The sequence below is a fragment of the Tupaia chinensis genome, unplaced genomic scaffold (genome assembly GCF_000334495.1).
Source record: "Tupaia chinensis unplaced genomic scaffold, TupChi_1.0 Scaffold144255_1, whole genome shotgun sequence".
Lineage (NCBI taxonomy): Eukaryota > Metazoa > Chordata > Mammalia > Scandentia > Tupaiidae > Tupaia > Tupaia belangeri.
The window spans coordinates 4,773,201-4,796,898 of record NW_006204113.1 but is presented as its reverse complement, the minus strand read 5'-3'; the positions used below and the strand labels follow the sequence as shown (position 1 = coordinate 4,796,898).

General features: G+C 39.7%; 1 protein-coding gene across 1 annotated transcript in view; it reads right to left on the bottom strand.

Moving 5' to 3' along the window:
• The window catches only part of SORCS3 (sortilin related VPS10 domain containing receptor 3), a 589,937-nt gene that overhangs the window by 386,135 nt on the left and 180,104 nt on the right, over positions 1-23,698 (bottom strand). The gene's annotated exons all lie outside the window — the stretch shown is intronic.

The following is a 23,698-nucleotide window of genomic DNA, read 5'->3' as shown; positions in this document are numbered from 1 at the left end:
TTGTTTGCCAAAGAAATTTGTGTGTGCTCTTAAACTCAAGCCTGTCTTCTAAGACCCAGACTCATAAATTCAACTGCCTAACAGTCTTCTCATCAGGATGACCCTAGTATCAAACTCAACATATCCCAAACAAATTGATTATCATTTACCCAAAACATCTTGCTCTGTCCTATTAATATGCCCAATTCTCCAATCCCCACTCACATACCCGCTCAAGTTGGAATCTTGGGAACCACTCTGAAATATGCTTCCTACATCCAAGCAAGCAGTAAGTTGGGTTGATTCCACCTATCTAGAGCTTTCATAGCTCATGCCTCCTCACCTTTCTTCTTCCACTGCAGAAATCTATGTCATCATCTCTTCCCTCAAGTATCATATGTTAGCCATATTTTTTTCTTGCTTTATTTCTTCTTTTAAAAATTATTTAATTCCATTTATTATTTTATTTTTTATTTTTTTAATTTTTCTTTTTAATTAATTAATTTACATTCATTCACTGAGCATTGTTACAGCATACAAAATGTGATTTTTCCACCCAGAATATATTGTATAGTGACTTAATCATACATGTTATCATCTATAATTTTACATTTCTAGTTTCATATATATATATATATTTTCCCCTATTTCTCACCCTCTGGCATTTCCCAACCCTCTCCCACGCTCTATCAGTTTTCCAGTTGTTTTCCATTCCTTCCCCACACACACATTTTGTTGATTCACAAAATTTCTTAAATCATCTAACTATTTTCAATAGCAAGCTCAGCTGTTACATACATATCTATGAATACATGTTTGACTTTAGGCATGAAATTCTGAGTAGAATGAATATACTATAAGGTAGCACCTAGCTGATGTTATATAGCTTATTATGATAATTATGCATTTTTTACTGTATTTTTTAATTTCAAGAAAAGCAGTTTTAGCTTTAATAAATCAAAGAAATGCTAAGGAATTATGCTTAAAATTTAAATCCAGGAAACTGGTTGGGATTCTGTTCAAATAGCAGGTACATGAACCTATTGGCAGCTCAAGACAGGTCAAAAACCCTTAAAACCAGAAAACAAAGCCTAGAAGAAAAGCAGCAATGTTTTAGTCAAAAGTCATAAAATATTATATCACCAGTTCAGTCTCATGTACTTTATCTTCTGTTGTGGTCCAATCTTCCCAATAATATTCTGGGACATATTATTCAACTCCAGGCTTGTCCCCACAATTAAGTTGGCTATTTTATTAGTTTTTGAACTCTTAATTCTCTGTGACTGTATTTAATTTTCCTGGTATAGTATTCCCTGCAGGCCTTCTTGGAGATCTGGTCTGGTGATGATAAATTCTTTTAGGTTTTGTTTATCTGAGAATGTTCTTGTCTTTTTTTCCCATATGAAGGATAATCTTGCCAGGTACAGTATTCTTGGTTGAAATTGCTCTTCCCTTAACACTTTGAATATATTTTCCCATTCTTTCCTCACTTGCATTGTTTCTGATGGGAGAACCACTGTCAGCCTAATGGGATATCCTTTGTAGGTAACTTGAGGTTTCTCTCTTGACAGTCTTAGTATCTTGTCTTATCTGTGGTTTTGGTCAATCTGGCTATGATGTGTCTTGGAGAAGATCTTCTTGGGTTGATTCTATTGGGGGTCCTTTGTATTTCTTGGGTCTGGATCTTTGAATGCCTCTCTAGGTTTGGAAAGTTTTCTTCCAGGATTTCATGAAACAGATTGTCAATGCCCTTATGAGTCTCTTCCCCTTCTAGGATACCAATTATCCAGATGTTTGAATGTTTGATGGTATCTAGTATTTCTCGTATATTTTTCTCATGTTTTGGGGCAATTTTCTCAGTCTTCGTGGTGGATTTTTCTAGGCCAGCGATTCTATCTTCTACATCTGAGATTCGATTTTCTGTATGATCTAGTCTGCTTTTAATACTTTCAAGGGAGGTTTTGATTTCCTGTATTGTAGTCTTCATCTCTAACAGGTCCATTTGATTTTTTTTTTATAGTGTGTATATCCTTTCTTAGATGTTGCAAGAACTTCACCTCTTGGAGCTTGTCAGCTTCTTTCCCCTGCCTCTTCAGCAGTTCATTGTCTCTCTTCTCTTCAATCTCTGTGAGCTTCATCACCATGAAACTTCTAAATTCTTTATCTGATATTTCCATCAATTTCTTCGTACTGTCTAAGGATGAAGAGGAATTATTTTTTTTTTGGAAGAGAGGTATTTTCTTGTTTTTCCATATTTCTTGTGACCCTGCAGTGATTTCTAGTCATCTGATGGATGGTGTGTTTCTCCCTAACTCTTGAAGTTCAATCTGACTGTTCAGAGGCATGCAGGAGGAAGTGATCTGCAATCTCTCTTCCGTTCCATTTTCACTCTGTGCATCAGAATCAGTGGGAATAGAGGAATATTCTGACCCTAATCATATTCAGATGTTTAGATCCTGTTCACTTGGACCTGTCTAGACACTTAATTGTATAGGAGTTGAGATGCCAATGAATAAAGAAAAAGAACTAGAGAAGAGGAAAGAAGAGGAAAATATAAAATAAAAAGAGAAAGATAATAAAGAAAGCTTTATATTTTAATTTTAAAAAGTAAAAACTGAAAACTGTGTTGCATGAAAGCAATATTTCACAGCTGAAGTTCAGGATCTATGTGAAGATGGACCTGGATTTGTGCCTTTCTAGAAATGAGTGTGGAGGCGGGAAGTCATAGCTGAAAATTTTCAGCTTAAGTCCCAGAAAGCAATATTTCAAAGCTGAAGTTCAGTATCCATGTGCTTCTTGTTTTCCTTCTTTCCTTTTTTATTTTTGCTTTTAAAAATGAATTATTTTATTTCATTTTATTATTTACTATTACTTTTTTAGTATTATTTATTACTTTTATACATTCAGTCATTATACATCATTTAGTTTGTAAGGAGATTTTATCCGACATGATATACACCACACAGCAGACGAGTTGAGACGATTATACACGACATCACCAAGAGCAACAAACCATATCTGTGTAACACAAATATCTTATTTCATATTTTCCCAAATTTCCCTTCCTGCACTCTTCCACTCTCCCACTCTCTTTTCACTTTATCCCCAGTGTCCATAAGAATTTTCAATGCATTTACACCCTCCAATCTTCCACTCTCTACCATAGAGTGTAGACAGTTGGAATATGTTAAGTGGAGACATACAATGTCTCTGTTTCATAGCCTAGTTTGCTTCACTCAGCAATAGATCTTCCATGTTCATCCACTTCCTACTAAAGGTAAGGTTCTTGTTGTTTTTTTTATGGCTGAATAGTATTCCATTAAGTATAAGTGCCACACTTTTTTCAATCCATTCATCTGTTTGTGAACATGTGGGTTGCTTCCATATCATAGCGATTGTGAATAGTGCCACTATAAATATAACTGTGCAAGCACTTTCCAACTGAACACTTTCCTTTCCTTTGGGTAGATACCCAGGAGTGGAATTGCTGGATCATATGGTAGTTCTATTTGAAGGTACTTGAGGAACCTCCATATTGTTCTCCACAGTGTCTGGGCCAATTTACATTCCCACCAACAATGTAGTAGAGTTCCCCTTTCACCACAAACCCTACAGCACTTATCATTTTTTTTTTAATCTCCAGAGGAAAGAAGAGGAAAATATAAAATAAAAAGAGAAAGATAATAAAGAAAGCTTTATATTTTAATTTTAAAAAGTAAAAACTGAAAACTGTGTTGCATGAAAGCAATATTTCACAGCTGAAGTTCAGGATCTATGTGAAGATGGACCTGGATTTGTGCCTTTCTAGAAATGAGTGTGGAGGCGGGAAGTCATAGCTGAAAATTTTCAGCTTAAGTCCCAGAAAGCAATATTTCAAAGCTGAAGTTCAGTATCCATGTGCTTCTTGTTTTCCTTCTTTCCTTTTTTATTTTTGCTTTTAAAAATGAATTATTTTATTTCATTTTATTATTTACTATTACTTTTTTAGTATTATTTATTACTTTTATACATTCAGTCATTATACATCATTTAGTTTGTAAGGAGATTTTATCCGACATGATATACACCACACAGCAGACGAGTTGAGACGATTATACACGACATCACCAAGAGCAACAAACCATATCTGTGTAACACAAATATCTTATTTCATATTTTCCCAAATTTCCCTTCCTGCACTCTTCCACTCTCCCACTCTCTTTTCACTTTATCCCCAGTGTCCATAAGAATTTTCAATGCATTTACACCCTCCAATCTTCCACTCTCTACCATAGAGTGTAGACAGTTGGAATATGTTAAGTGGAGACATACAATGTCTCTGTTTCATAGCCTAGTTTGCTTCACTCAGCAATAGATCTTCCATGTTCATCCACTTCCTACTAAAGGTAAGGTTCTTGTTGTTTTTTTTATGGCTGAATAGTATTCCATTAAGTATAAGTGCCACACTTTTTTCAATCCATTCATCTGTTTGTGAACATGTGGGTTGCTTCCATATCATAGCGATTGTGAATAGTGCCACTATAAATATAACTGTGCAAGCACTTTCCAACTGAACACTTTCCTTTCCTTTGGGTAGATACCCAGGAGTGGAATTGCTGGATCATATGGTAGTTCTATTTGAAGGTACTTGAGGAACCTCCATATTGTTCTCCACAGTGTCTGGGCCAATTTACATTCCCACCAACAATGTAGTAGAGTTCCCCTTTCACCACAAACCCTACAGCACTTATCATTTTTTTTTTAATCTCCGCCATTCTGACTAGGGTTAGGTAGTATCTCATTGTGGTTTTGATCTCCATCTCCCTTATGATGAGGGATGTTAAGCATCTTTTCATATGCTTTTTGGCTGTTTGTATGTCTTCCTTAGAGATTTATTTATTCAGCTCATTTTCCCATCTTTTAATTGGGCTAATCATCTTCTTCCAAGTAAGCTGCTTGAGTTCCCTGTGTATTCTGGTTATCAGACCCTTATCTAAGGCACAGTTAACAAAAATTCTCTCCCATTCCAAGGGTTGTTGATTCACACAAATTACTGTGTCCTTTACTGTGCAGAAACTTCTAAATCTGATGTAATCCACCTATCTATTTTGGGGATTATTGCCTGTGCTTTGGGGGGTCTTGTTTAAGAAGTCTTTGCCTACCCCAAATGTCTCCCATTTCTTTCTTATTTCAAACACAATTCCATAACCTGTGTTTTTGAAACATACTTAATGAATAGCTTTCCATATCAACACATAAAATCTTCAATCACTACACAGTAGTCCATCACACAAATGTCTTTTTTTCACTAATAGATCTCTCATAGAAATTCACAAGACTTCTCATATTCTTTGCTTTTGTAAAACTGCATCCTACTGAACTCGCTACTGTCAGTTTCATACTTGCTTTAAATCCAGCCTGCACTTTGCTTTCCCAGGGATATGTTTAGAGCACAGATTTGATGTCATAATTTCATGTTTTATCAAGAAAAAATTCTCAACCCCCTAGCCCAGTATAAAACCTGAGAGATAATTATTCAGGTGGTCCTTTACACCCTATCTCCTCCTCTGATATTGACTTACTCCACCCTCACCTAAGTTGCAGATACTTCTTGAACACTCCTTATTCTTTTACAACTCTATGCCACAGCATATCTCTTTCATCCATCTGGAAATCCCTCCCCAATCCACTCCTCCACCATTAGTCCTCCCCTACTTATGCATTGACTCAGCTTAAATATAAGCTTGATTCTGAGCTTCCCGGACATTGTCAGGCAGAATCAGTGCCTCCAATCTCTTGTGACCCACAGCATTATCACTTTCCTGAGCATGTTTCCATGGGAGCCAAAGCCCAGGACACAAAAGACACTAAAACCCATTCTATGGATGAATGAATATTTCTTCACTCCAGCTAGACCAGTGGTGTATGACCCTGGAAATTCAATAAAGTCATCTCAAATGCATCATAAATTATTCATCTAGGGCCCTACCCTATATCTCTTGTGATAATCTCTTAGATGAGGTATGTTTTAAAGCTCCACCAAATGATCCCAAAGAACAGCCAGAGCTCAAAATGAATAAAACCAACTCCAAATCTCTTGAAAGCAGAGATGTATGTTTTCTAGAACTTGGTAGAATAAAGTGGGCCAATCACTGGATCCTGAGTCATTCAATCAATCTTGAATTCAAAACCTAGATGATCCTAATGAGGTAACATTTTAACTTTTCAGACTCCATTTCTATGGCTACAAAATGGGGATAATTACACTAACTAACTCACAAGGATCAAAGGACTGCTTTAAGGATTAATCTTATCAATGGTTTTTGAAAAGTTCAAGGAAGGTCAAACAGTGGTGCAGTAGAAGTCTAATGCTTTCCAATGCTGGACCCCCATGGGATAGTCCTGGGTTTCCATCCTAAGGCTGCCTGTACATGCCAGGCATGTGTCCATAAACTGCCCTGGTTAGCAGCTGATCACAGCATGGAGACTCAGTCGAGGTGTCTATCTTTCTTTCTCTCTCTCTCAAAATACACAAATTTGAACGAAAATTTTAAAAAAACGGTATTCGTGGAAAATGTGTATTATGAAAAATTATGTATGGATTTTAAAAACTTTTGCAATATTTAAAACAAATTCCTGCTTGAAGTCCTTTTTTTTTTCTTTTTTTTTGGGGGGGGGAGAGGTTTTTCGCTATAGGGTGCATGCGCTCGCCAGACAGACAGAGAGAGACATAGAGACAGAAAGCGAGAAATCACCCCCCCAGAGGGGATGGTCATGCTGCAATCCCTTTTCCTCCATTCTCCTCTTGGGATCTTGGGCACACGCGCACACGCGCCCGGCATGAGTTTTAAGCCACCGGGTCCGGGACGCGAACTGCAGTCGACTACGTGTGAGTCCAGCGACATAGCCATTACGCTAACTGCTGGTTCCCTGAAGTCCTTTTTTCTACAAACTGTTTGAGGTCTTCTCATGTAACAACTAGCCCTGTCTCTGGCATACAGTAAGTATTCTTTTTTTTTTTTTTACAGAAAGAGGGGGTGGCCAGCAACATAGCCATTACACTAACTGCTGGTTCCCTAACTCTATAATCTTATAGGAAATCACAGCCAAACATTCTAAATTGGTTATAATTCTGAAAAGAGAAGGGAAAGACTGAACAATAAGACTGGAACTGAGCATAAACGGGAGAAAGTACCAGATGAATAAATCAGAAAACTTCTATCAGCTGTAAGTCTTAGAATTCTAGAGGTACAGATAGAATAAATGCACTTACTGTACATTCAGAAAAATTTTTTAAATCCTTTTATGCAAAAGACTCAGTGAAAATACAATCACTTAAAAATTACTGACACTATACACATGCCCTGATTGTGTGTTAGAGAATATTTAAAGACAAAAACATGAGACGTGGTCCTGTCTCTCTACCAGAGGATATGAAAAATTATCTTCTACTTTTGCAGTGGGTGATGAAGCTCAGATATTAAGCTTCAGAATCTATTCTAAACCTGATTGCACACTGGGAATGACTACATCACCTCTCTAATGCATATCCCCAACCATTTCAAGATCTATAGAATCAGAACCTCCAGGATGGGTGAGACCTGGGAGTCAGTACATTTTTTTTCTTTCTTTTTATTTTTTTAATGACATATGAAGCAATCAATTCATAGAGTTTTGGGAATTAGGAGCATAAGTTCTATCAGGGATGAAAAATAGGGGTACAATACTGGAGTGGGGGTAAAAATTTCATGGAGGAAGGATGATTTTAAGTAGAAGACAGAAAGAAGAATAAGATTTTATAAGTGAAGTGGATACATACCAGTGAGACCCAAGAAGTAAAGACAGGAAACACAGTAAAAAGGAAAGATGCTAACCTTCACATGAATTATTCATGGTTTATCTCACTTGATTCTCAAAAGATCTCTATAAGGCAGTTTGGCAGGCATCATTGGTTGTCTATAGAACGTCCATCTGTGCTTCTCTACCTTTCTTCCTAACAGAACCCATGCTTTGTTGAGGTATTCCCCCGCTGTGTAGGTGTGTGCCTGGAGAGACTGCGTCTCCCTCTCCCTCCCCTGGTTTACCCAGTCTTGAGCGAGACATACACACACTACCCAATGCTGGAGCTGTGGGTTTCTGGAAACAGCTCCCTCATTCTGAAAATATGCTCTCTCCTATTCTTCTGGACATTTTCCTTTCTGGGTGTGATACTAGAATCTCTGCAGCCATATTGTCACCCATCATAAAGAAATTAGCCTGATAACAAAGACTAAAAATTTAGATGGCAGAGAAGAAAGATGGAAAAAAACCTTGTCCTCAATAACGTCAATGAACCAAAGAGTTAATCTGAAGCTGCTATCTTTAGATTTTTACCACACCAAGTATTGGGTTGTCAGAAAAGTCATGACATATTTTTGCTTTTCTACACAAAATATGCTTCATGACTTTTCTGACAACCCAATAATAAGTTCCCCATGCTTTAACCAGTTGAGGCAGAACTTCATGTACCTTGCAAAGCCAAAGTATCTCAACGGATATAGGGAGGTATAATACCCATTTTATGGAAAATGGCCTGAGCTTTAAAGCAATTAAAACTTGTCTAAGGCCATAAAACTTAACACTGTTGATCAGGGAAAAGCAAAGAAGAGGCTGAACAGGTAAGGTAAGAGCTACATGATATAGAAAAAGTTACATGTACACCAGAACCTAATGGATACCAGATAAATTACAAAGATTTTTTTCCCATGGACACTGGGAAGCTGTTGAAGATGTCCAAGCAAGGATTAATATGATCAAAGACTGATTCCTGGGACCAGCAGTTAGCGTAATGGCTATGTTGCTGGACTCCCACGTAGTCGACTGCTGTTAGTGTCCTGGACTCGGCTTAAACTCACGCCGGGCACGTGTGCGTGCGTGCCCAAGATCCCAAGAGGAGAATGGAGGAGAAGGGATTGTGGCATGGCCATCCCCCCTGGGGGGTGATTTCTTGCTTTCTATCTCTCTCTCTCTCTCTCTCTCTCTCTCTCTCTCTCTCGCGAGCACACGCGCCCTATAGGAAAAAAAAGAAAAAAAAAAAGACTGATTCCTAAAAATAAATAACAAAGTCTGACTGTGTCATTGTTTGAAAGGATAACTGAGGTAGCAGTCTGTGTTTTCACCTCCATCTCCTTAATTTCAAGGGGCTGATATTTCAGGCTACAAACACCTGCCCTAAGACTTCTGGGAAAATTTCACATGCATATAAGTTCATATCTAAGCAGTTGAAAGACGAAAGAGAAACCATCTTTATAACTACTCAAGAGAACAGAGTGACATAGAGTGCTCCAAGCCATTTACAATGGCTTAGGGTCCAGCTGAAAGCAAGACAGTTTCTCCAGACAGCCATGTCAAAAAGCTATTAATGCTGAGAAAATCTTCTCAGAGAAATAACTTTTTACAACCTGTGTCTGTAAGGTTGGTATCCTTTGAGGTAAGAGATGCTAATGCTCTGTGATTTGGGATCAAAATGGAACAGCTAGGACCAGGAGGCCAGTACTTCATTATTCCAAGCTGAGTTTCTAGAGGTAACCTGAGTGCTAAGTTTCTCCTCTGACATCCCCACTGCTCTCCAAAGGTCCAGAGCAGAGTCAGAAAGTCTTTGATGTGTGTATATATGCGTATATACTGCCACTGACTCTCCCAGAATGATTGAAGATTCAAGGTTCAGGCCAAAGACCACTTTGGATAATTACATCCTATCTTACTGCAACTCTTCTTATGTGACTGTCCTCCTTGTCCAGCAGGGCCTGACTGCTTTAATTAGTCAAGTGCCTCTCCTGCTACCATCCTCCCATAAGCAAAAGGTACCCTATAAAAATGGACTGTCAATAACCTCAAACCCTATGTCTAGGACTGCCTTGTGTTCTATTGCCTGACTTAATTCCAAACTCTCTGGTCTCTTACTTAGAGGCTGGTCTTTCTGTTCAGAGCCTTTTTAACCCTTTGCCTGTTAGCAATTGGGACTTTTTCTCCCGTTATTCAACCTTGACTCATACTCACCTCTGATTTTGCTGCTTTTAGCAGCTGTGAGGCCTAGAGGACTTCATCTATTCATGACCCCTACCTTTGGTCACCCCAGCCTAAAAGTCGAACATTGCCTCTTCTAATTACAATGCTTTGGAAACTTTAGCTTTACTAGACCAAGACAAGAGTATCTCAAAGCTCCTAATTGTCAGTGTCTTCCTTAGCTGTCTGCCCAAGTCTACCTATATTGTGCAGTATCATTCAGTATAATTTAATAGGAAGAGTACTGGGCTTGAAGCCAGAAACCTGATTTCCAAAACCATAGTTCTGCCATTAAATGACTGTGTAACCTTGAATAAGTGACTCCCCCCACTGGGACTCAGTTTCTTCATCAATTTAATGAGAGGTTTGAACCAGATAACCTTGAGTCACCAGCCAATTTCATACTTATCCAAATAGATCACCAGATGCTTGAAAGAAGGCTATGAGTGCCAGTCTCAGTGTCCACCATTAATGGGAAAATTCAACATGAAATCATTCCCTGTTTACCCAGGCACATTGTTCTGAGATGAAAACAATAAGAGTAAAAATAAATAATATTTACTAACCAAATTCCATGGTTCCATCACTACCTGAGTCTTTGCAAGTATTTCTTACTTAATCCTATCAACCTATGGGGTGGGTACTAGTATTATCCCAATTACACAGATAAGGAAATAGAGCTTAGAGATATCTAATAATGTGCTTAAGCTATTACCTGCTGAGAGGCAGAGACATGGTCTCAACAAAATAGCTTTTTGTCCTAGTGGAAAGAGATCCTCAAGTACCCAGTCAGCCTTTACTTTGTAGGGGGCTTCCAAGTGGGAATGCCAGAGCTTGGCACTGCTGCTTACTCTTGTAAATTATTGAATGCAAAGGCATTTTCCACTGCATATTTGCTGCTCCCATCCATCCTAGACTACAGTTTGTCCTATTTTTAAGAAAACTTCAAACTCCTCTATACTCACTTTGGAAATATGTAAAGAGAGGTTCTAGAAGGTTATAGTGCTCATCTAAGGTGAGGAAGCATTAGCCTAGCCACAGAGGCACAGGTAGTAAGACACTACTGTGCTATCTGGAGATATGTGGGAAGGGCCTGAATTCTGACCTGAGCCAAAGTGAACACAGTGGACCTGCCCCATGGTGCCCCTGTGAAGCTGGATCATGGTATGATGAGACCCTTTCAAAGGCACTTTAGTCTCGCTCTCTCTCATGAAATAAACTTTTTAAAAAAAGACACAGTATTAATTTTCGTTTAATTTTTGTCATTACTTCGAAGCATACACAATCTAGGCTTATAATCTGGCTATTCTCCAGCTGAAAGACCTGAGTCTTTTTGCATCAGTGCCTTCTCTCTCTTTATTTCTCTTTCTCATAATGCAAATAATAACAGTATTTACCTTATATGATTTTTGCATAAGAAAAATACATGTTAGCAATAATTATTTTCTGTTTAACTTTTATTATCTCTGTTAAATATCTTGTTCTGGGCATTTATTTTTTTTCCTCATCTTATTCAATTGTTTATTTTCTTTGTCTTTTTAAAAGTTTCTTTCTTTTATGAGTGAGAGAGACAGAAAAAGATAAAGTGAATTTCTAAAAGATATTGAGGCCACAGTCCACCCCCAACCTTCAGCCATCCTTAGATCATAGGCAATCACATGCCTGGCATATTCAGAGAGGTTTCTGGACTTGAACTGGGAGTCTTTCCATATGAAACTGCCAAACAGAACATCTCATTTTACTGTTGTGCCATCATTTGGCCCTTGTTTCACTATTTTCTTGATGTTCACTGAACTTCTTTAACACCGTTATTTTGAATACATTGGTAAATAGTTCATATGACTCCGTTTTTTTAGGGTTGGTCATTGGCATTTTATTTTGCCCCTTTGGAGATGTCATATTTCCCTGTTTGTTCTTGATCTTTGAGGCAATGCACAGATGCCTCTGCAACTGAAAACGTATACACTTTAAAATAGCTTTCCCAGATTGGCTTTGCCAGGAAAACCCTTCAACACTCAGCCTGTCCAGAAATTCTTAGCAAGCCATCAGGCATGGCCCACTGGCAGGCTTTCTACTGTAGTTCTTGGACTGGTGGGCTTGGACTCTCTATCTCTGGTGGTAGCCTAAAGCCTGGAGGTGCTGAGGCTTACCTGCCGCTGATGGACGTCCAGATCCTAGAGCCAGTGAAGTTGAGCAAGTGGTGATGTAAACCAGAGCTAGAGTCAACTTCTCAGTGTCTGGAGGCTCATTCTGAAGGTACCAGTCCAGGATTTGGCAATCTGCCTCATAATGGGACTTATTATTATGGGCCCAGATTTAAGGTCCAATACAAAGTCTTGTGCTCACTTCTCTTTCTCCCAAGTAGACATTGTTCTTCTCTATGCTGTGCTGCCTACATCTAGGAGAAAGGTGATGTGTGTACTATAAAACTGTTCTTCCTACCCTCTTCTATGTATTTCTCCTTATTTCTATGCTACACCTTTCTCCTGATTTCCTTAACACTTGCAAAGCTATTTTCATACGCAATGGTTCTTCTAATTGAGGTTCTTCAGGAGACCATTGTTGCATCATCCATTCTGCCATCTTGCTTTGCCTACTCTCCTCTCCACAATGTTTGTTCTTCCTAATGCCCAGGTTGAAACTAGACCCTCACCCCAGTGTCTATTCAATAGCTGTTGCTGTAACTGAAACTAGGGTCTTGAGCCAGCCATTCTCTCATATCTCTTGCACCCAAATAAACATTGCACTAAAATACGTCAACCAGTGTGGGGTATAGGCTTGAATACTGCATGTTTTCTGGACCTGAAACAGTGCCCTCACCCAGCACTTTATAAGTGCATGATGTTGAGAAGAATAGTCTGTATACTGCTGAGAAGGTGCAACAAATCTGGATGTGCCTCTCTCAGAGAGGTGGCACTTCAAGAGGGAGCAACACTGGAGAGGGTACCTGGGATTCTGAAGAAGGCAGACCTGGATATAAATCCCTGTTCTACCAACTCTACCTGCCTAATGGAACTGGGAGCTGATGAGTGAAAACATGCTTTGTACATATTGTCCAGGACTAAACAACCATTACTTTTTATTTACACTTCAATAAATGAGATTTAAACAATCAATGCATCAATAAGAAGGTATATGAACAGACGGGTGGGTAAAGAGTCAAACGGGAAGGGTGCAGAGGAGTCAATGTTTATGTTTTAAAAGTTGAAAGGGCTTTACTAATGCTGATTTGATGGGGGATGGATTCCTTCTCCCAGGATAGAAAAGTCAGCTACATAGATAGAAGATACCTGGGAACTGAAAAGCATCACTGACTAGAGGGGAAAGTTAAAAACAGTTAAATTATTTAACTGGGAGAAATGAAGTTATGTTATTGAGCACCTGTTCTATGCCAGGCACTATATATACATTATGTTTTTCAATACTTAAAGCCTTTTTTAAGAACCAAAACTAATGTTAACCCTATTTACAGATGTAAAAGCTAAGGCCACAGAGTTAGTAAGACATGGTTGCACTGTGATGCTTTTACCTCCACATCATCCCACCTTGTTAGGTATTAGGGAGGAGCCAGAAATGTCTAACAAGTTCTAAACTCACTACCATCAATTCTTATCTCTAGCAGTCCAGCTAGGGATGTAAGTGTGTGCATTTCTCATCCCTCCATCCTCTCTGGTTCATTTCTCTCCCCTGTTTGGTCATGATGACAGCTGAGTCATTTCTCAGAGTTAGACTCATACTGTGGAATGACAGAGCCGACTACCTGCATCTGCTGTTAGGAGGCCTTCCACATGGAGCTGCCAGCACTGACCTGGGCCTCCATTTGTCACTACAGCTAGTGTCAAGTCTGTGCTGCTGTTGTAAACCCCAAAGTGTGTAGACAGAGGTTCACTGGCTTTGCAACCACCTCAGAGCCATTTGGCAGATCTGAGGATCTCAGGACACTCACCCCTCATTACCCAGACATGCTCATCAGCAGAGTGTATGCTGAGCACTAATGTCTACCACTCTGACCTTGGGCTGGTAATACGGTGATAGGCCAGGGACAACGCACATATGCCAGTAGCAATCTCTCTGCTTGGGTGAGCTCACCGAGAAAGAAAAAAATAGAGTAATTTCTTCCACTGGTGGTGGTGGTTGTTTTTGTTACAGATCCCTGTACCTCAGGGGCAGCGAGGGCTATTCGCTATATAAGTGTGCATCGGAACATTAGGAAAAACACATCATTCTGCCTTCCCCACTCTGCTAAAATTGCTCTTGCCTGTGATGCTCAGAAGACACACTCAGAAGGTCTTGTGAGCTTAGGGCAGGAAGAGAAGATATGATAGAATGGGATGTTTGACACAGGCACCTCATCAGTGTAAGAGGCTTGTCACCAGCCTTCATTATACACAGCTCCCATGCTACCCATCCCTGCTCAGAAGCCTGCTATGGTTCCCCAGACCCTTCTGCACTAATCCTATTACTGGACTTTATGAAATCTAAAATATCTAGTCTTACCTTATCTCTCTCCCAACTTGCAACCAATAAACTCAACATAACCATTAAAATTTCTGAACCCTCATTCTCCTGTCAGATTGCCCTTTCTTTACCTTCTGCTTCAAAATCCAAACTTACTTCCAAAGTCTGTACAGTTTTTGCCTCTACTTTTCACCAGGTCTGATTATGCCTCAAGTTTACATCAAACCCACCTGTGAGACACTTGGCAGATCTGGGGATCCCAGGACACTCACAACACACAAGTGTGGTGCGGCGTTTACTTATTCAGACTGGGTTGCACTATCTTGCTTTTAATGGTCTTCAACGTGTAAAATTTCCATGATCTTCACTAGTCATCCAGGCCAGGTGTAGAAGCCCTTATCAATATTCATCATATTGTTATTGTGTCTTATTCAGTCTGACTCCTCTAAGCTGCAGTTCAGTGCCATCTTTGGAGGTTGGGGACTTGATATTCCTACTTTTATTTCCAAATCTGCCTTAGCCATGATTCTGTGCCCTTGGTGGACATCCACCCACAAAATGAACCCCTTCCTTCTGGACTTTACTGAGCAATTACGATGGCAAAATGAGCCAGGCAATGGAATGGAACTGGCATCACATGATCATCTAGCAATACAAATTTCCTTTAAGTCCTTAGTTCAGTCCAAACCAGAGTTTACACAAAAGAGAAACAGATTATTAAATTTTCATATTACAATTTTTTGGAACCCCTCTATATACACATAAATGCACATGCACACACACACACACACATACACACATACTTGAAACCTCAAACCAATAAAAATGAAATTAAACCGTACACTGGGCAAACATAAGCCTGTTAGAAATGCAGTAAGTGGCTGGTTTTTATTATTCTTTTTAAATGTCTAGATAATCTTACTGTAAATTATATCTTTATTTAAAAAAAATATATATGATATACCTGATACAAACCCTAAGGGGCACCTTGGAGAAAAGCCAGGCTATAGGTTTATATTCTCCTCATTTTCAAATAAAATGCAAAAGAAAAAACTAGTAATCATTTTAATGAGCCTTTAAATAAATTCTTGGCTAGAGCATACTGCAGTAATTTATACAGGGAACCACATACATATATTTGCTGAGATAGGAACTTTGTGACTAAAGAGTGAATTTCCAAGAATTACTCCAGATTCCTCTTCCTTTAAGTGATTAGGTTAAATCGAACCACACTTCATAGTCGCTCCATTGCCAGGTCACCCTTGCAAAGGCAGATAGAAACTTCTAAACCAGTTTATTTCCTTTCACTGCTCCTTCTTTCTTATTTCTTAGCCTCTAGTGAAGTCCAATAGTTTCCCTCTTAGGAGGAGAGATAGTGTCTCCTGAGTCTTTTTCTGGACACTCCCAAAAGAAAAAAAAGTTTGGACTTGGAATTGGTAAATGAAGGAGGTCTTTTCCTTTTGTCACCCATTCCTTTCACACACAGGCTCCCCTCAACACAGCTCCCTACACACTGCTCTAGCCTCTTGGAAACTATGGTAATTTATGAAGCAAGAAAAATGAAGTGGTTGTGAATTAACAAGAGTGAGACCATTTCTCTCTATCAGCAGAACAATCAATCTCTCTCAGGCAGTCAGCAGGTTTGGTTGTAAGAAACAGGGAAGTAGATGGGGAAAGAGAAGGTGGCAGCATGCCTCTGGGGTGAGGCAGGATGTGAGGATCTTAAAAATCCAGTGCTGACGAGGCCAGCGGGGGGTTTGGTGGTTAAGGCACAGGATCCCAAGTCCAATTTCACAGTTAGAGTCAAAAACCTAGTGGCGTGAAAAACATGCCAGGCACATATGTGTGCATGCCCCAAATCCTGAAAGGAAAATGAAGAAGAAATGCAGCATGGTCATCCGTCCTAGGGGTGATTTCTCACTTTTCCTCTCAATCTGTCTCTCTTCAGTGAGCACACACATCTTATGATAAAAAATTAAAAAAAAATAAAATAAATAATCCAAAGCTTGGCTAGCCCTATTGCCTAGTGGTTAAGGGAGCTAGATCCTACATGGGTAACCACAGTTTAAATCCTGATTAAGGAACTGCAGCCTCAGGAAAACTAGCCTGGGTGCAAGGGCTTGGCCAGCCAACACATGGCCATAAAACCAAAAACTGAGGATCACACCCACCTAAGACAAACCATTTGTCTACCCAAAGACTTCTAACTGTCTATTCTGTTAGGCCCAGAGTCTATAGATCATCATAAATAAAGGATATAAAAAGTTTGTGTGTGTGGGGGGGGAAACAGAATTAAAGTATGGGCTTATTTTGGTGCAAAAAGTTTTTTGAAATCTTTGCATAGTTTCTTCATAATACATATTTTCAATTAACCTTGTGATGACCCTTCATATCACTAAAAGGTCTTCTGAGAAGCATTGCTTGAAGGGTAGCCATCCAGACCACCTGAACTGGAAGAACCTAAATTTACCATTATAAGAAGAGGGAAAAGGAAGCCCTGGGAGGAGGTTGGTTTATACATGGACATTCAGTTATTCAGGGGCAGAACCAGGGCTAGAAACAGGCATATGCTTCCTCCTCCTACTCTAGTGGTCTCACCCGTAAGTAATATCAAAATCCCTTTGTACTTCAGTACCTGCCACATGATTCCCATCAGTCAAAGGGAGATCTCTGTGAGTCCCATTTGACTTAGTTTACCTCTCACATAAGTAACAAGGTTAACAATGCAGGCCTCCAGCCAAAGAGTCTACAAAATGCTATCCTATGGCCCCAATGAACACTTTTTTAAAGATGTTCTTGCCTTAGGGCATGTGTGCTCACTGGAGAGACAGACAGAGACAGTGAGAGAGAAAGCAAGAAATCACCTGCCAGGGGAAATGGCCATGCCACAATCCCCTCTCCTCCATTCTCCTGGGATCTTGGGCATGCACACACATGTACCTGGCATAAGTTTTAAGCCACTAGATCTGGGACTCAAACCATGGTCATCCATGTAGGAGTCCAGTGACATGACTGCTACACCAACTGCTGGCCCCCATAAGTGTCACTTTTTAAATACCAACTTTTCACTTGTAGACTCATCACTCAGAATATGGTACAGGAATGTCAATTGGACATAAGAGAATGAAGTAGATTTGGTACAGCCTGTGAGCCTCCAAACTCTGAATTTCATATCCTAACTCATTTAAAACATTTTAAGGTATAGAAGTTTCACGTACAAATCTATACAGAAATACTTAAGAAAATCAGAAAATAATAACAAGTATGTTAACACTAACTGGCTACACCTGGCCCTCCTTCTCACATGAGAACATTAATCAAAACCTAGTGGTCGATGCCCCTTTACAGAGAGATTGCCGAAGTCCCTACCTGGACTATGTGCTTGTTGGCATTACCTTCTGGACCCTGCATGTATTTGAACTTAAGACTCAAGGTCTACATATGCAATTGTTTTCTTGTGTGCATCTTGTTTACCCAAGTAGATGACACATTTCTAAAAGTAGGATCCCTTCCCCCCATAAAAATACTTTGCTCAGGAGTAGACATTAAAAACAATGTTCAATAGCCTAAAATTATATTTCCAGATTTTTGGCCTTGTTTTATTTCAAAAGACTTTCATACTTGTTCATTAAAATTATACAATCCTACCATGAGCCTATAAAAATTTTGGGAGACATGGGTCTTAGAAAACAGGAGCCCAATATTTTAAAATTTTATGTTATATTTTGTTTTGAAGCTTTTGAAGGTGCTGAGGAGAGATCAGGGTTGTGAATGTACCAAGAGAATGACATAGGTATAACCAGCATCCAAACACATATGTAAATGCAATGCCTCTCTGACAGCTGGACAGAGATGGCTTGCTCATTGGAAAAATCTGACTGATAATTTCCGCTGAATGTCTGAAGGGTATCCTGAAAGTAATTATCCTTCTCACCAGTAAATCAATTAGGGATGGAGGATCTCACACCTCTTCTCCTCTAAGACACTGCTAATCCTCTAACATAAGTGAGCAGAGAATCCTAGGCTGAAGGGTTACTATGAACACAGTAATGGCTACAGCTCACCTGATCTGTATATACCTGTAACAGAGGCAGTCAGCCACATGGGAAGACAAGGGTGAAAGGAGATTCTGGACCCTTTCTTACTTTTTGTTTCATAAAAATCAAGTGGCCCACCTACTTGAGCCTCAGTTTCCACATCTGTCAAATGAGAATAAAACTACCAGCCTCAAGGGACTATTAGTAAGACAGAATAGAGTGTAGTAATGGGCTTATCTCAGTGCTTCGACCTCATTAGGAGTGCAATAGAAAGAAGTCACTACCCTATACTGATATCCAGACGTCATAGTCCCCAGAGCACATGTGCACACACACAAATACACAACTCTCTTCTGTAATAATCTGATCACATACCCTGGAAGTCAGACCTATATATGCTCTCTGCTATTTCTAACACACCATCTCCAAAACTGCAGTTGGCAGTCACATTTGAACCAGAGCAATTATACCACATGTCTGCATTTCTATGTCCACTCAGAGTCACTCTCAAATAGACTCACCCATGAGAGTCAAGCCCCTCTCTGGTAGAGCCACAAAGTCTTTAGCCTCTTTGTACAAAGCACTTTTCTGGTAAATGTAGACTTGACCTTGGCACTTGCCATTCTGAAAGAGCCTGAGGACAAGAATCAACTGATAGTAATGAATTCTGGGGACCCAGGGATGTTTATCTCCTGCAGGGTAAGGAGAGACTGCAAGCCAGAACTCACCAGCCCCATCACAGCACAGCCCTCCTTTGGGAGGCAAACCCTATGCACTTTTGCTTCCAGAACAAATATACAGCACTTCATCTTCTAAGTGCCAGACTCAGACATCGCCTGGGCAATGAGCTAATTGGCCAGTGGCCGGAGAAAGGCAGACAGCCAGGGATGTGGTATTCACATCAAATACACTCAGGGCAGGTCAAGGTCATTAAAATAGTGCTGAAGCTACTATCCCATAGGATGGTCTAGGACAACTCCAACTAGAGTAGCTCTGAGCATTTCATATCAATACTTTCATTTAGAGGGAAATTAGATGCACTCTATATAAAATGATGACACCCTGCTCACAGACTGAGAAGATAAGACTGCTAGTCCAAATCCCAACTTCCTTAAAGAGTCCAGCATTGCTGAATGTATTCTGACTAATTCAGCCCCAAAACAAACCCATTGAGAAGACTGATGCAGATCCACAATTCACAGTAATACAGCCTTGGAATAATTTACAAGAGTCTATTTCTTTATCTAGCCTGCTTTCTAACATGTTTGGGGAATTAGAGATCATATAGATACAACTCTTCAAACAGACCATGTTATAGAGGAAGTACGGTTGATACGAACTAAGATTATTGCTAGTAGAAGGAAACTATGCACATGGTAACACCTCTGCTTTCAACGGAATGGCTTATTAACTATCTGTATTTGGAGATTTTATGTTGTCAAAAAAAGTCTTTAAAAATCAACAATTAGCTTTGGGAGCAACTATATAAATACAAGCACAATTTACTGTTTTGCCAGTGGCAACAGATCTTACTTGATGTATTTATAGCCTCCAAGGAAAGTAGCAGCCATCTGTTAAATAAATAACTCATTAGTGAAAAGCAAGTGTCTCCATAAGACTAACTGAAAAATCTGCAGGAGACTACTGCCATTAGCTGGCCAATGAGCATGGGGAGCTACAGATAATTTGGGTACTCAGAGAATCAAGAGAAACTTGTGTAGTGCAAGCTGAGATGAGAATCCAGATGACCATAGGTCACTTGAAGACATATTTAAGAAGGAAACTTAAAAAAAAATTATGGTACAAGGTCATAATGACACAGAGCTCTAGACTAATAAACACTTAATAGTATTTTCATCCTAGTTAAGATAAAGTCACCATGTAGAACATACGTGCATCATCAACAACTAGAGGCTCAGAGTACAATCAAAGCCACATAACAATATGAAACAATCTAATTTCATTTTTCTCTGGATGATTCAGAAAGCACTTTGGAACCACACAGCCTCCTCATGAACATTAATTTCTACTGCTATTTTCAAAAAATAAAAATAAATTCCCAACATTGGCCTGCCATTTATCTTTCCCCAGTCTGAGTGAAGAACACACCCATGTTTGAACTTTCTGGGTGGCAGTGCCACTTATGTAGGAGTTAACAGCACTTTGATGATGTTCCTCAGAGATGACAAACACAATAGGCCTGACTTCTGTTTCCTGGACAACAATCCCTGTACAAAATTGTTCCAGAGAGCCCATGGTATGGGTGTCACCTCTGGAAAGGATAAATGAAGGTGGGATTTCTGTACAGTGATCTCCAAACCCCAGCTTCATGCTCCTTCCATCCCACAGCATCCACCTTAACCTGTCCTTTGTCACCTTCTCTTCTAAGAACTTCTCTTTCATGCTAAAGAGGAGCTAAGAGTAGAGGAAAACAGCAAAGGACTAAAAGAGATAGCAGTAGGATAGTTTCCAACAAAAACATCCACAAGAAGTGAAGACCAAAAAGGAAGCACAGGCACGACCCTTCATATATCACTGAGGAAAGGTCTCACAAAGACGACTGAGCTGTCATCCAGAGGGGACTTAATTGATTGATTCCATTGTGGTCCAGATAAGGTAAGTGCTCCAAATCTTCTTTCATGTGCCAAATACCCAATTCCTACTTCTTCCAAAGTGTGTACACCCACTGTGATGCCGTCTAACACCAAGGTACTCCTGTGGGATATGAACACCAAACTGGGCTTCATGAAACCAACTTCCAATACTGCCACTAGCTGGCTGAGCAGCCTGGGTTCAACCTTTGTCCTCTGTGGGTCTCAGTTCATTCTCAATAAAGTCAGAAGAGCAGAGGAAGAATTGATACCAATCATCCTTCATTTGATTCAGTCAACTAAGAGCACATGCCAATCATGAACACAGTCCAAGTTTTAATTCAAAATCATGAAATACTTTGGACCCCCTAGGTTGTGATTATATAAGAGAGAAAGGTACAAAGGATAGGATGACGCAAATGAATCTGGACTGAGACTCAAAAGTCCTGGGTTCAATCGTGACTCCTTTTTCTATCAGTTACTGAGCTTTTATTTATTTATTTATTTATTTATTTCCATTGTTTCATCTGCAAAATGAAGTTATGGGTATATTGGGTTGTCCCAAAAGTCATGGCACATTTTGGCATAGAAAAAAATGTCGTGACTTTTTTTTTTTTTTTTGAGAGGTTTTCACTAGAGGGCGCGTGCACTTGCCAGACAGACAGAGAGAGACAGAAAGCAAGAAATCACCCCCCAGGGCGGATGGTCAGGCCGCAATCCCTTCTCCTCCATTCTCCTCTCGGGATCTTGGGCAAGCATGCACACGCGCCCGGCGTGAGTTTTAAGCCACCGGGTCCAGGACGCGAACCACGGTCGACTACGTGGGAGTCCAACGACATAGTCATTATGCTAACTGCTGGTTCCCAAAAATGTCATGACTTTTATGACATCCTGATAGATAATGATTCTTAAGTGGGACTTTATGGATACCTTAGGTCCATGGGTGGTATTTAGGGGTGTCACAAATCCCTCAAAATGTATGAAAATTTTTGTGACATAGGCATATTTCTAGAGAGGATATATAGAACTTTAATCATATTTGTAAAAGGGTTGCAGTTCAAAATTAATAATCTCTTCTACAGATACAATATGTAATTCCTTCCAGCTCTAACATTCAAAAATTCAAATAATACCAAAAAATGTGTATATGACAACCCTCTGAGACAAGAAAAAATAGATTGAAATTATTCAGTTAAAACCAGTAATAGGTGCCTAAATAGCTCGCCTGATTATCAAGGCTTCAGTACTTGGCCAGTGGGCACAGTCTAAGGTTCTGGAAACCCCTAGAGTTAACAGCCATCTACATAAACCAAAAACCAACGATTCTCCTCCCTTTCTTTGCTTTGTTGAGGGAGCTAGAAGTAGAAGTAAGGAAAAGGGGTGGGGTTGTGTGTTGTGATAATAAAGGTTTGAGTCAAAGCTGCTCCACTTGGAGCTGCATGGTAAGTCATCATTCTCAGCCACAGCTTGGACCCTGCGATGTTGAGATCTTTTTTTTTTTTTTTTGAGAGGTTTTCACTAGAGGGCGCGTGCACTTGCCAGACAGACAGAGAGAGACAGAAAGCAAGAAATCACCCCCCAGGGCGGATGGTCAGGCCGCAATCCCTTCTCCTCCATTCTCCTCTCGGGATCTTGGGCAAGCATGCACACGCGCCCGGCGTGAGTTTTAAGCCACCGGGTCCAGGACGCGAACCACGGTCGACTACGTGGGAGTCCAACGACATAGTCATTATGCTAACTGCTGGTTCCCAAAAATGTCATGACTTTTATGACATCCTGATAGATAATGATTCTTAAGTGGGACTTTATGGATACCTTAGGTCCATGGGTGGTATTTAGGGGTGTCACAAATCCCTCAAAATGTATGAAAATTTTTGTGACATAGGCATATTTCTAGAGAGGATATATAGAACTTTAATCATATTTGTAAAAGGGTTGCAGTTCAAAATTAATAATCTCTTCTACAGATACAATATGTAATTCCTTCCAGCTCTAACATTCAAAAATTCAAATAATACCAAAAAATGTGTATATGACAACCCTCTGAGACAAGAAAAAATAGATTGAAATTATTCAGTTAAAACCAGTAATAGGTGCCTAAATAGCTCGCCTGATTATCAAGGCTTCAGTACTTGGCCAGTGGGCACAGTCTAAGGTTCTGGAAACCCCTAGAGTTAACAGCCATCTACATAAACCAAAAACCAACGATTCTCCTCCCTTTCTTTGCTTTGTTGAGGGAGCTAGAAGTAGAAGTAAGGAAAAGGGGTGGGGTTGTGTGTTGTGATAATAAAGGTTTGAGTCAAAGCTGCTCCACTTGGAGCTGCATGGTAAGTCATCATTCTCAGCCACAGCTTGGACCCTGCGATGTTGAGATCAAGGATCAGGGATGTCCACACAATGGGACGAAGCTTACTCTCGAGCTTATCTTGATGAAGGAGAAGTGTGTAAGACCACCAGGGAATGCAAATCAAATTGCAAGAGAGCTTAGTGAGCCATTCTCCTAGCCTTTAAGAAATACTAAAATGATATTTTATATTGTCACTTTGATGTATTTCATTTGAACCTCGTCTGCCTAAGTTTGTGAAGAGCAATGGAGAAAGATCCCTCACT